This window comes from Cryptomeria japonica, chromosome 4 (genome assembly GCF_030272615.1).
Source record: "Cryptomeria japonica chromosome 4, Sugi_1.0, whole genome shotgun sequence".
Taxonomy (NCBI): domain Eukaryota; kingdom Viridiplantae; phylum Streptophyta; class Pinopsida; order Cupressales; family Cupressaceae; genus Cryptomeria; species Cryptomeria japonica.
Genome location: NC_081408.1, coordinates 771,139,296 through 771,153,246, shown reverse-complemented (window position 1 = coordinate 771,153,246; position 13,951 = coordinate 771,139,296). Strand labels below are relative to the sequence as shown.

The window sequence follows — 13,951 nt, the reverse complement described above, 5'->3', positions numbered from 1 at the left end:
TTTCCTCCTCAATTCCTTGATGATGCTCTTCACAAGGACTTTTGCTTTGTAATTGATCATGTTTTAACATCTCCACATATTGATCTTCATTTGCCACTATGTTGTTTGCTTGGATATCTTCCACTGTTTCCTCAACTTCCTTAGGTGCAAGGTATGCAAAACTACCATTCACTGCTACATATTGATCATCAAGCTCTATTATGCTATCCTCTTGCAATTCATCACTTTGTTCGTCAGAAGAAGAGGCAATGCCTTGTTCTTGTGTTCATCTATACTCTTTAGCAGCAAGGTATACACTCCAAACTTTGTCAGTGATGCACTCAGGTATTCCATATTGACATCTGACTTGATTGATTGCCTCTTGACACAATGAGCAAGTGAATTCTAAATGAGGCTCGTTGTGTATTCGACACCACCAAGATAGCAATATACTTTCTAGGGACAATTCTTCATCAAGACTCAACTAATTTTCAATCAATTCTTTGAACCTTGTGAATTCATCATTACATTGAGGAGCATTGCAATTACCAAGTTCTATCAACATCTCCAGCTTAGCCATATCCCAAAAGAAAATTCTTCCTTGTAGTGCTAGCTCAACTCTTGACAAGAACATCAAGCAATGCAACTCATCATGTTGAGTTGTCTGATGGATCCTACACTGCCCTAGCAATGCAAACTCGAACAAACTTTGATGATGTAACTGCACATTCAAAGTCCACCAAAGTTGAAGAATATCAACTCGTGGATCCCCTTTGCCAAGTGGATGATGAATTTGTTGCCCATACATTGAGAAATCTTTCTTCTTTTTGATTTTTTTTTTGGTTTTTCACTTTTTTTGGACTTTTGAACTTTTCTACTTTTTTTTGAAATGTAACTTGAAAACACATATTGGTTCCAGCCTGCGATTGGTATGAACGTGAATTGCTTCCCTTCCTGTGCGAGTCCATTTAATGATTCAACATTCTCGCCTCCCTTCTTGTGATAATTCTATCGAGCATAGAAGATTCTCCACTAAATTGATAGGCTTGTACATTCACAAGTTCAACTGTTCACATGTTCAAGATTTGCATTCAGGTGTTAATTCTATCAAGCATGAAGGAGGGTGAAAAAGGCTTGAGATTACTCCCACAAATATGAATTGATATGATCTGGAGTTTATCTATTCATGTCTATGCCCTCCTAGCACCAAATTTGTTGATGTGTTTTTTAGGACACCTCGAACATAGAATAAAATACTGAGTATTCTATCCTCTCTTGCTAAACAAAGTGATCAATCAAAGCAACTCCAAGGTTTACAATGTGAACTATGCAACTTAATGTTGTGAATAGACTTAGTGAAATTGATGTGATCTTGCTGGAATCAAAAGGGGACTTACATTTTGCTTCAACTTTGTCAGACTCTAATTGACTTCGAAAATAAAGATAAAAAAGATAAGGGTTTAGAAAGCCTATACTAATCTTAAGAATGTAGGAAATAATTGTTGAATTGGTGACACCAAACCAAGCATTGCTTTGCCATGCGGTAACAACTACAAAAAGATGGTGCAATCTCCTAAGGCTGAGCGAATGATTTTCATATCACCAATGCACACCGACATCACGAACAATGAGCATAAAGTAATTGAAGTTAAGCTTTTGATCAACATCACTTTAACCACACACTACAATTTGCAATCAACAAACTCCAAGTGGTATGAACACAGGTTCACCATTCATCAACAATAAAATCTTCCATCTATCTAACACATCTAAACTATGAAAAGTAGAGACAATGCAACAAGTCGAAATAGCACACCAAAATCCATCATTACTTCAATGAAAACAGTATGTTTATTACAACAAGCCTTGGCAACACTCTCCTTTTCTCCCACTCTACTCTAACTGCTAACTATTGATTGCTTCTGCTACTAACTATTAACTATCAAACTTTACAAATGAGAAGGTAATGTGTTATATAGACATCCCATTACAATTCAAGAGCCAAGATTGATTATCAAATCAACGGTCAAGAACTAACAATAAAACCCTAATAAGGGTTTGTTACAACAAACTTTCTTGAGCAATGAAATCATTACAAGTTACAACATATAGGGCACATGTCCATCTTTGATTTCTAACAATTGAGAAAATAGGTTAGGTATGTGAAACAATATTTGATGAGTTGCCATGTGTAGCTTGCTCTACCCATGGATGAATTGGGTTCAACGAATTTGAACATATTGATGTGGCAGAACTTAACTGAGTTGATGATGACTAGGACGCCACCCCAACTTGCCATGTAGATCATCACAAAGTGTTTGTGATTGAGGCATATCTCTTGATACTGAACATTATCTAGCCTAGTGTGATGGTGATGAAGGTAGTGGGACATATTCCCAAATTGTATCATCTTCGTGATCAAGTGCCTAACTTTAATTAACTCTTTTAAAACTATCACCATTCCTTGATCACGCTTGCACAATTTCATCTCCTAAATTGGGCATTTTCCTTCTCTCATTGACAATGTTTGATGTAAACCCTGTGATGCCTATGTTTGATGTAGAACATGACCTTATGTTAGACACAACCTCCTAACCTTCCTTGTCTTTGACTTGAACTCTTTCATGTTGTTTATGTTTGACCATTCTTGTGCATGATGTAGGGGTATCTCCCTATTTTACTAGCCTTGAATCTTGAATTTCCAGAGGAAAGATATTTGCAAAATTCCCTTCAATACCTTGGTGTTTGCAGGGTGTAGAGCAACTTTGCGTCTTCCTTGCATGTGTGAGTGTGATCTCTACTTTACGCCTTGGAGTCTTGACTTCCTCATGTCGCCATGATGCAATGAAAGATTTGTATTGAGCTCCTCATGTTGCAATGCTAGCCTTGAATGTCCTGAATCCCTTGGTGTTGATCCCTATACTTGCTTTGTAATGTCTTTCCTTTGATGCCTCCCCCATGTGATTGAGGTTATGATGATCTTTATGTAGAGAAATGTTGCCTTAACCCTTTTGCATCCTTGCCATACTTGTAGAGCAATTATAACTTCAAACACTTGGTGATTCCCTTGGAATGTTCTTGAAATTGTGTTGAAAGATCTTTCATCCCTTGGAATTCATGTGAAGTCTCCTTCATGTTTGGGGTAGTCTTCCTCTTCACCTTTGAAACTCTTGAACTCGTACACCTTGAATTGTCATTGTGCATCTCATTGAAGTCCTCTTCTTGTTGCATCTTTGAGGGTGTGATGATGTTAATTCTTGACTTCCTTATTGAAATGTAGATCTTGTGTTCGCCTTGGAATGTAGACTCTGTCTTGAATGTGTTGGATCCCTCATCCTCACGCTCCATGCACCTTATTGCTGGGTTCCAAACTGAAAAGAACAAAAATTGAATTACGAAAAATGAATTGAAATTCAACTTACACATTTTTAAAACAACATCAATCACTTCTGAAATTTGATGTTCTTGACTGAATTTTAAATTTACATCAGGTCTGATTTCTGAATATGGTATACAAGGTGACAAGCTGGAGTAATTCGCACCTTATCAGGTTGGTACACTCTTCATGCTAAGCTGGAAATTGATTAATTCGGCAGATTTGTGGATCAAAATCAGGTGAAAGCAGGTTGAATCACTTCAAGGAGCAGTTACTCAGGAAGAAGGTCCTAAAAATCACTCTAGGTCAGGTCTGATCAATTCGTATTAGGTCTGATTTTTAATGACCTAACTCGGGTCTGCACCAAATTCACTACACTAGAAGGAATTTGTATCACATTTGGGCTGGAAATCAGTGAAATCACTTTAAATTTTGCTTCAAATCAGCCTGCTATCAAATTTGCTCTCTGTCTGACTTGTAAATTTGCCTCAACAATGCAAGATTTGTTGATGAAATTGCTCCACTTCTACTGGTATAATTTGCTCAGATCTGCCTGTATAAAATTGCCTTAGAAAAGATGAAATTCGCTTCCAAATCAATGTGAATGATGAGAAAAATAAAAAAATTGCCTGAATTTTGTCATTGAGGTCTGCTGGAATGATGAGAATTGGTCTTTATTTTATAGGCATCTTTATTTTGGATTGTCTTGGCCTAATTTGATCACACTTTCTTTGTTCATTTCCCACTCTTGTTGTGGTTTCTTTATTGCTTTTCCACTTGAAAAGGTGCAACACTTGAACCTCAACTCATGCTCTTTTAAGTACTAGTGTAGTTTTTCAAGCGTAGTTTTTCAATATGTTTGCCACTTTGAGTTGTACTGTGTTTGCAGCCAAGCAAAAAATGTGATATTCCTTTCTTTGTAAAACACTCTATGCTGGTCAAAATTTACCCATCACTTGCCACTATATGTCATCATTTTCTAATGGCATAACCACTTGAAAGTTGCAATTTACATATTTCCTTCAGTCGTATAATTGGGCATGTTTTCTTATTTGACTTATTTCCTTTTAGACTACCATTGCCATCAACAAAGTGGTGTTTTCTATGTTGAATGCATTTTCTCCTCGTTGAGATTTTCATGTCCACCTTCCACCTTTGTCAGAACTTTCAATTGCTAAGCCACTTAAATACTATACCTAGGTCTTCCTTTCATGACCTTTAAGCAATGGGTAAGTGCACCAAGATGGTGAACAAAAAGGGGGGTATAAGCGGCCACTTTTTTTTTTTTTTTTTCTGAAAACAGGTAAACCTGAACTTCAAAGAGATATTTGAAGGTCATGCACTAAAAACTAGGAGTTGAGAAAAGAATAAGAATTGTATTGCTCTGAATCTAGTTTCTTTAGAAACTAATTTTTTTAAAAATTGGATAAGATTAAGAGGGTCAAACCTTTCACGCACGAAAAAACTATTCCTGATTTTTTCAGAAAAATATAACATAGCTGTTTTCGTGCACTGCACAAAATATATAGTTAGATTTATTATTTTGTAGAACCCTTTGCTAGGATGATAGGTAAGAGTGAGATCTAGAAGTTGTGTATTTTTTTGTAATTTTACGTTCCTTTCATGACCTTTAAGCAATGGGTAAGTGCACCAAGATGGTGAACAAAAAGGGGGGTATAAGCGGCCACTTTTTTTTTTTTTTCTGAAAACAGGTAAACTTGAACTTCAAGGAGATATTTGAAGGTCATGCACTAAAAACTAGGAGTTGAGAAAAGAATAAGAATTGTATTGCTCTGAATCTAGAAACTAATTTTTTTAAAAATTGGATAAGATTAAGAGGGTCAAACCTTTCACGCACGAAAAAACTATTCCTGATTTTTTCAGAAAAATATAACATAGCTGTTTTCGTGCGCTGCACAAAATATATAGTTAGATTTATTATTTTGTAGAACCCTTTGCTAGGATGATAGGTAAGAGTGAGATCTAGAAGTTGTGTATTTTTTTGTAATTTTACGTTTAGTATTTTTTTTTTAATGATTTTTTGAAGTGGTCGCATCTTGAAAATTTGGCACATGTTCGTGCGCTAGGCATAACTTGCATCTAAATAATCGAAAATGAAAACTTTTTTTTTGAAGTGTATAGAATCTAGTGTAGAACAATAATATGTAATTTATTTTGAATTTCTTCAAGTATATCAAAATTTATTAAAAAAATGGTAGACATATGTCTGTGAGGACTATCAAGGCACTGGTAAAGAAAATTAAAGTTTACTATGCTAATGTTGTCCAAAAATAGAAAAACTTATATGGTCAGAAAACTGAGAAGACGTGTGAGATTATGGTTGTAATTTTAGAGATACCCACTTGATCATTTGTAAACCTGATGATGACAAAGTCGAGAAATCATGTTGGAAGATGAAAAAACGTGTAAAGGGACAAAAATGGGGGGAAAATGGGCTTGCAAGCCTTAGGGTCGTTTTCCAACCCTCTTATCAAGCCAAAACCCTCACGGGTTTTGAAAAATAAAAAATACTACTCACAGTTCTTCATAACCCGCACGGGTTTTGAAAAACAAAAAATACTATTCATAGTTTTTCATAACCTGCACGGGTTTTGAAAAACAAAAAGTACTATTCATAGTTCTACATAACCCGTACGGGTTATGAAGAACTAAAACCATTATTTTTTGTTTCACAAAACCCGTACGGGTTATGAAGACATAGTAATGTATGCTTGTAAACTTAGAATTTACTACACATATGTACATACATACATATATAATATGTGTTTATGTATGTATATATGCATATCTATAATTATATATACACATATTAGTATAGATATATGTATATATGTTTGTATACATGTGTGTCTCCCTTCTTTTCCTCTCTCTCTCATCTTCCTTCCCCATCACCGTTTTGTCTATTCTGAGCCCTAATTATCCTCCTTGAGTTCTATCTCATCTCTCTCCCCCTCACACCTCTCTCTATCGAGTCTCTCACCAATTTCTCCTTCTCGTTCTCTCTCTACCTCATGTCTCTCACCCATTTCTCCTTCTCGTTCTCTCTCTACCTCATGTCTCTCACCCACTCCTCCTCCTGCTCTCTCTCTCTCTCTCTCGCATTATCCTATCTTATTCTCACCCTCTCCCCCTTCTCTCTCTTTCTCTCCCCCTCCCTCTCCTTCTCACCCTCTCGTTATCTTATCCTATTCTCTCTCTCTCTCTCTCTCTCTCTCTCTCTCTCTCTCTCCTTTTCCCAATCTCCCTCTCTCTCTCCCTCTCCCTCTCCCCCTCTCCTTTTCGTAATCTCCCTCTCCCTCCATCCCCCTCTCCTTATCCTACACTCTCTCTCTCTCTCTCCCTCTCTCTCCATCTCCCCCTCCGTTTTTCCAAATATCCCTCTCCCTCTCCCTCTCCCACTCTCCTTTTCCCAATCTCCCTCTCCCTCTCTCTCTCTCCCTCCATCCCCCTCTCCTTATCCTATTCTCTCTCTCTCCATCCCTATCTCTCTCCCTCTCTTCCTATTCCCTTCTCTCTCTATCTCTAACTCTCTCCACCTCTCCTTATCCTATTATCTCTCTCTCTCTCTCTCTCTCTCTCTCTCTCTCCTTTTCCCAATCTCCCTCTCTCCACCTCTCCTTATCCTATTATCTCTCTCTCTCTCTCACATTTTCCCAATCTCCCTCTCTCTCCCTCTTCCCCTCTGCTTTTCCAAATCTCCCTCTCTCCCTCACCTTTTCCCAATCTCCCTCCCTCTCCCTCTCCCTCCATCCCCGTCTCCTTATCCTACTCTCTCTCTCTCCTTTTCCCAATCTCCGTCTCTCTCCCTCTCCCCCTCTCCTTTTCCCAATCTCCCTCTCCCCCTCTCCTTTTCCTAATCTCCCTCTCCCTCCATCCCCCTCTCCTTATCCTACTCTCTCTCTCTCCCTCTCCTTCTCTCCTTTTCCTAATCTCCCTCTCCCTCACCCCCTCTCCTTTTCCTAATCTCCCTCTCCCTCACCCCCTCTCCTTTTCCTAATCTCCCTCTCTCTCTCTCCCTCCATCCCCCTCTCCACCTCTTCTTATCCTACTCTCTCTCTCTCTCTCTCTCTCTCTCTCTCTCTCTCCCTCTCCCCCTCCGCTTTTCCAAATCTCTCTCTCTCTCTCTCTCTCTCCCTCCCTCTCCCCCTCTCCTTTTCCCAATCTCCCTCCATCGCCCTCTCCTTATCCTACTCTCTCTCTCTCTCTCCCTCTACTTTTCCCGATTTCCCTTTCTCTCCCTCTCCCTCCATCCCCCTCTCCTTATCTTGCTCTCTCTCTCTCTCTCTCTCTCTCTCCCCCCCCTCTCCCTTCTCTTTCTTTCCTAATCTCTCTCTACCTCTCTTCCTATCTCCTTCTCTATGTCTCTAACTCTCTCTCTCCCTCCCCCTCTCATTATTTTATCATATTCTCTCTCTCTCTCTCTCTCTCTCTCTCTCTCTCTCTCCCCTTCTCCTGATCTCCCTCTCTCTCCCTCTCCCTCCATCCCCCTCTCCTCATCCTACTCTCTCTCTCTCTCTCTCTCTCTTCCTCAATCTCCCTCTCTCTCCCTCTCCCCCTCGCCTTTTCCAAATCTCTCTCTCTCTCCACTTCCTATTTGGTTCCTAGTTCTATATAACCCGTACGGGTTATGCAGAACTAAGACAAAATCTTCTAGTTTTGCATAACCCGCAGGTTTCTAAAAAGTATAATGTTTTTGTTTTTTTAATTGTTTTTGGCTAGGCTTGGTGTTACCAAGCCTAGCACGTTTTTGAATTTCCATAACACGCACGGGTTATGAAAAATTTCATTTTTTTTTGCATGTGGCCACTTTTTTGTTCACCATCTTGGTGCACTTACCCCAATGACATAGTTTAAGGACCTCTCCAACACTTCTTTTGACATACTTTTTCATTAACTCTACCACTCAAGAATGGCACCAATCACTCAAGTCCTTTGCCGCATCCTTTGTTGTGCTCATATAATACATTAGCTACTTCAATTTCCATTGGAAAGGTAGAATAATCACTTACACTTGTTTCACCTTTGAAGTAAACGTATTAATCACTTAGGCGTTAACCACTTCGACACTATTTCCTCCTAGCTTCAACACCTAAAATGGCATTTAACTACTTTGTTCATTGTCACATTTTGATCCTTGGCATAGTTTTCGACGAGGTTTGTCAACTTAGACACTCTTCCTCATGGCATTGCCATTCGATAGTCCATCAATACAATAATGTGTCACTACTTTACCTTATGCTAATGTGTCATTTGAATGGAGTACTGGAGGAATTTGCTTAGTCAATTGCTGATGTTTGATAAATTAGTCCCAAGCCTTTGCCATTTCTTTCTCTCTCTGCTCACTACATGAGCTTCCATTAGTCATGAACTTCATCTTTCATTTGGCATAGTGAAACTATTGACGTGGCTAAAGTCGCATCGCTGCAACTCTATCCGGCCAACTTAGAATAGAATGATCTCACCGAGTATCCTATCCTCTCTTGTTAAGGAAGCCCTAATGCTGTTTTAGTTGATCAATGGGGACAACCTCAAGGTTCCAAATGTCAGTTCTTGACTGCGGGATAACTCAACGGTCGATATGTTTTGCTGGGAGCACAAGGGGTCTTACATTTTGCAACAAGCTAGTCAGTATCTAATTCTCGAACTGGGAAATAAAAGCAAAAGAGAAGGATTTAGGAACCCTAAGATTAATAAGGCTGGTTTGTGGTTAGAGGGATTCAACATAACCAATCCCTGCTTGGTTAGAATAACTCACAACCTCGTAGGAACGGTGCAATCTTCAAAGGGACTTGGAAGATTTTCAGACTGTAGGAGCATGGCTAAGCACCCAATTCTGGCGCAGCTCAGATGGACACCTGCAATTGAACTAAACACAATCAAAGGCTCGGGCTAACCATACACAAGAACATACAATCAGTATATCCTCAATGGTATGAGCTTGAATCCATCAAATACCTGCACACCCAAAAGAAAGATCTATCTAAAATGCTGAAAGAAACCATGCAAACAAAAGAAAACAAAGACAATAAACACCATATTTCAATGTTCATATATTTGCTTCAGCTGCCATTACAACAATTTCTGCAGCATCTCTATGCTACCGCTAAAATTTAACCTTCTACAATCTAGCCTATTTTAACTGCCTAAAAATCTAAAAATAATCTAACTAGAGTCTAATTGTCTAAAAAAAATCTCTAACCCTTTACAAAATAAAGGCCTCTGCCTTTTATAGAATTTATAATATGAATCGATGGGCAAGATTGATTGAATCCAAGGGCTACAGTCTGCCTTCCAAAAGCATGGCAGCTTTAACCCATGCCCGCTCAATTCTCAGTTATCCACCCAACCACTATCTCAACTACCGAAAACTATTTGGCTTCAATTTGGGTCTATCCGGTAGTTGGAGATAGCTGTCCACAACTGACCTATTTCAAAATATCTAAAGCGGGATCCACAGGCAGTTCTTTACAATAAACAATTTCAGTTTTTAACATTGAATTTCTGGAATTAAATCCAGCTGTTCTTTTTTTCCGAGAATGCATAATTTGATAGCATTCTGAATGTTCTTCGGTCTTTGGTCTCGGTGGTGGACTTCAGCTTGTTGTCTGGTGATGGCGCGCTTCTTCATGCTTCGTTTCACGCTCTGTGGTGCTATCCTGTATTTCCTCTTCTTTGCTTCCCAGCTTCGCTTCGATCGCATCTCCAATCTGAGCTTTAGGTTGATGCTCTAGCTCTTCCTCAATGTCGTTTTCCCGCGAACAATCAATTTCACCTTTAATTAATCAATTTGAAAAAAATAATTAAATTAATTTGACAAACATTAAATTTTATGCGATGTCGGGCTACGTCTCGGTGGAGTTTGGGCTTGAGAAGCACTTTGTGAAATGTATCTTGCAAATGCCTCTCTTGTGAGACTTTGCGTCTTATTGAGGGAATTTGGCTATTTGAGCTCAAATGCACGATTTTCACCCTTGGTTAAGGCGAAAATACAGATTCTTTCAAAAACTCAACTTTTTAAGACAAAATGCAAGAATTTTAAGATGCCTATGTTGTATGCCAAAATCGGGCTTTATGAAGGAAAGGTGAGATTTGAATGATTTTGCCTTGAGTTTTTCGGCTTGTGAGGGCAAATTGCGCGACTCACTCTTTTGGAGTTTTTGACTTTAAGAATCAATTGGCGCGAAAATGCCTTATCGACCTAGATAAGGTTTTTGAGAGACCCAACCTTTGTATTCACCTTCTCGGCTCATGATCTCCTCTTGTGCAATATCAAACTGTGAACGATTTCTCGGCGTAAATGAGTGTTATTTTGCGAACTTTAAACTTAAGTCTTTTTGGTCTAAATCATCATTTTATTTTATTTTCGGCCTACATCGTTGTTTTGTGAGTTTTTTGTTTTAAGTTTATTTTTGGCCTTATGAAGGATTTTGCAAGATTTGGACTCTTTGGTGTTTTCGCTTCTGGGCAAATGAGGACGCAATTTAGACTTGTTGACTTCCAACTTTGGCTAATAACCTAAATGTGCGAACTTTCCTTGTTGCTTTATAGTTTTCACGAAATCAAACAAAAAGTGCCGACTTTGTCATTTTCTTCAATTTCGACCTCTAAGCCGATTTTATAAGCTTTTGAAGTTTGCTTTAGCATTTTTCGGCTAATGGGCCGATTTCGCGATTTTGCGTGATCATGAACTTTTTAGTTCATTTTCGGGACTTAGGTGAATTTCGGCTAAAAGAAGCCTTTTGCGTGATTTTGAAATGCCTTGATTTCACTCTTCTCTTTTCCAACTTGCAATTTTGGACTTCATTTACTTTTCGGCTTTGCAGCCTAAAATGCGCGATTTTGAAATGTCTATCATTCTCGGCCAACAAGCTCAAAATGTGCGACTTAGGCTCTTGCCTTTCATTTTCGAGCTGTTAGACCTGACTGCACGATTTTGAAATGACTTCCCCCCTCACTTAAGTTATATCACCTTTGATGAAATTCGTGTGAAATGATTAAAATGTGAGATTTGTTCATTTTCGGTCCATAGGGCCTGTTTGCAAACTAAGTTGCTGGACTTTGTATTTCGGCCTAAAGGATGAAATTGACGTGATTTACTTCTTATGGAGTGCTTTTCGGCCCAAAATACAATTTTGTGAGATTTTTCCACTTCGGCCTAAATAGACCTTTTGCGAGATTGTTCATCCTTCATTATTTTGGCAGGTGAAAAGGTTTTGGGCGAATTCGGACTTCTCATTGCTTTTGGCTGAATGAGGGAGATATTGGGAGTTTGGCAATTTTTGGGGCTTTTGCAAATGTAATGCCAAACATGGGCTTTCTCCTCTCCTATTGGGCAGACTTAGACCGAAAACGGGGGTCCTTGTCCCGGACGGGGATGGGTGTGCAAAATACACAACAAATGGCGAATTAGCTGGGAAATGTTCCTGAACATTTCAAGGATGACTATCCAGATTGAACCCCAGAATCTCTAGTATATACCCCACAAAACAACCCAAATGATAAAAGACAGATTCAAAATAAAAATGAGGTCGCAAACTAAATTAAGTCACCAATCTTGAAGATCAAGTGTGTGTTGTGAAATTCATTTCAGCTTAAAGAAAGTTGAGATGTCATCGCTCAATCAAGACAAGTTATGTGGGACGAGTCTAACTTCAAAAGCAACCTAGATATTGCCTCGCTGCCAGCGAGCGTTCATAGCCCCGACAAGGTTATCGCCTAAAAAGCTCACAGAGATTGCTCTGTTTCCGGTAGATATATTTTTTGTTTTCGATACCGGCAAAGATGTCTGCATTCCCAATGGCCAAACATTTTGATAGTTCTTTGCTTTTCAATCCCTTCCCTTTTTATTTTATTTCGCAGTTCGAGAATCGCAGTAGACCAGCTTGTTGCAAAACGTAAGGCCCCTTGTGCTCCCAGCAAAACACATCGACCGTTGAGTTATCCTGCACTCAAGAACTAACATTTGGAACCTTGAGGTTGTCCCCATTGATCAACTATAACAGCATTAGGGCTTCCTTATACAAGAGAGGATAGGATACTCGGCGAGGTCATTCTATCCTGCGCCGGATAGAGTTGCAGCGATGCGACTTTCGCCACGTCAACAGAAACCTTGAAAAATCTACAAAAGTTAGTTGAAACATTGAACCACATCTAGACATCTTTACAACTTGACTAGAGAATAACTTGGTTAACATTAATAACATGACATGTATGACTTGATCTAAGACTACCAACATGATTGTATTCAAAGCTTTGTAGGTATCCATAGTTCAAAAATTGTCATGTTGGTATCCATAGTTCAAAAATTTGGACTCAAAGAGTACTTGGCAAGCCCAAAATTTTTGACCTGGCAAAAACTCGGCAAAAAATAGGCAACTTAGAAAGTACTAAAAATTAAATTTTCTTAAAAAACATAAATATTTTTGCAAAATTCAATTACAAAATGTCGAAATGTATTAAACTAAAAATTGACATCTCAAAAGAGAAAATGCTTGGTTTTATAGCCAAAAAAACATGTGAAAAACACATGTTAAACAACATTTTATCAAGGTTGATGTTTTTACCTATGTTTTTCCCATGTCTATAAAAACTCATGGAGAAAACAAAACATAGAGTACTTGGCGGCTCGGAGAGTACCCTAGAGTTTACAAACTATGGGGGTACCAACATTGCTCTTTGTTAAATTTTGCACTTCTATTTCAATTGTCTTATGTTAAGTACAATCTGACAATGTTTGTAAGATTTGTATTGCAATCTGTGTCAAAACAAGACTTGTAGCTTTCTATATGACCCTTTTGTGCTTAATTCATAGTAATCTTAGTTTGTGGTCATTTCAGTTTCGATTGTGTTCAACTTGTGATTTTCAATCATTGTATTTAAATAAAGGTTGTAAGTGTCCCTTTGTTGTGTTATATTTTTTTATACAGTATATAGTTTTAATATATAAAATCTCCCATCCAGCGCAAAAAAGCTAAATCACTACTTGTCTAGATTGAGAAACAAAAAAATAGGTTTTAATTATAGTTTCTTTGTTTTGCATACTTGAAACCCATAGGTTCTAGGTTGAAAAGGAAGCTTCAACAAATAATTTGATGAACAGTTTACTATACATGCTGTTCCATTTTGTGTCACAATAAAAGGTGTGAATCAAAACACTAACAGGCTGTGAGCCACTTCATTTTCAACACCTTAAATTTTATGTTGGAGAAGGATAAATATTATTTATAGACAATGAAGCTCATACATATCATGACCAGACTTTTCCACTAGCTGGGTTAAATTTATTATTATTTTCTGTATCTCATTGCATTATTCTAGCTCAAGTTTTAATCATTAAAATATTCACAAACCTTGTAGCCTTAGAGTTGCACGTTGATTTATGCTTGGATGCTTCCTAAGGAAAGAGGAATAAGTGTCCTCCCTGGTTAGTGGTCATTTTTAACCATTAAACTATATTTATATGGTTTTTTAAAGTGGGATGAACCAAGTAAGCTGTGAATCTGGCAAACTTATTGCAATAGCTAGCCTGAGTTACTACAATATGTTAATCAGGAGGTGAAAACAAACTAGCACAAA

The 13,951-nt window shown here is 38.3% G+C and overlaps 1 protein-coding gene across 4 annotated transcripts in view; it reads right to left on the bottom strand.

Annotated features, from left to right (window-relative positions):
• Positions 1-13,951, bottom strand: part of LOC131033457 (uncharacterized) — a 262,765-nt gene that overhangs the window by 46,519 nt on the left and 202,295 nt on the right. The window lies entirely within an intron of this gene.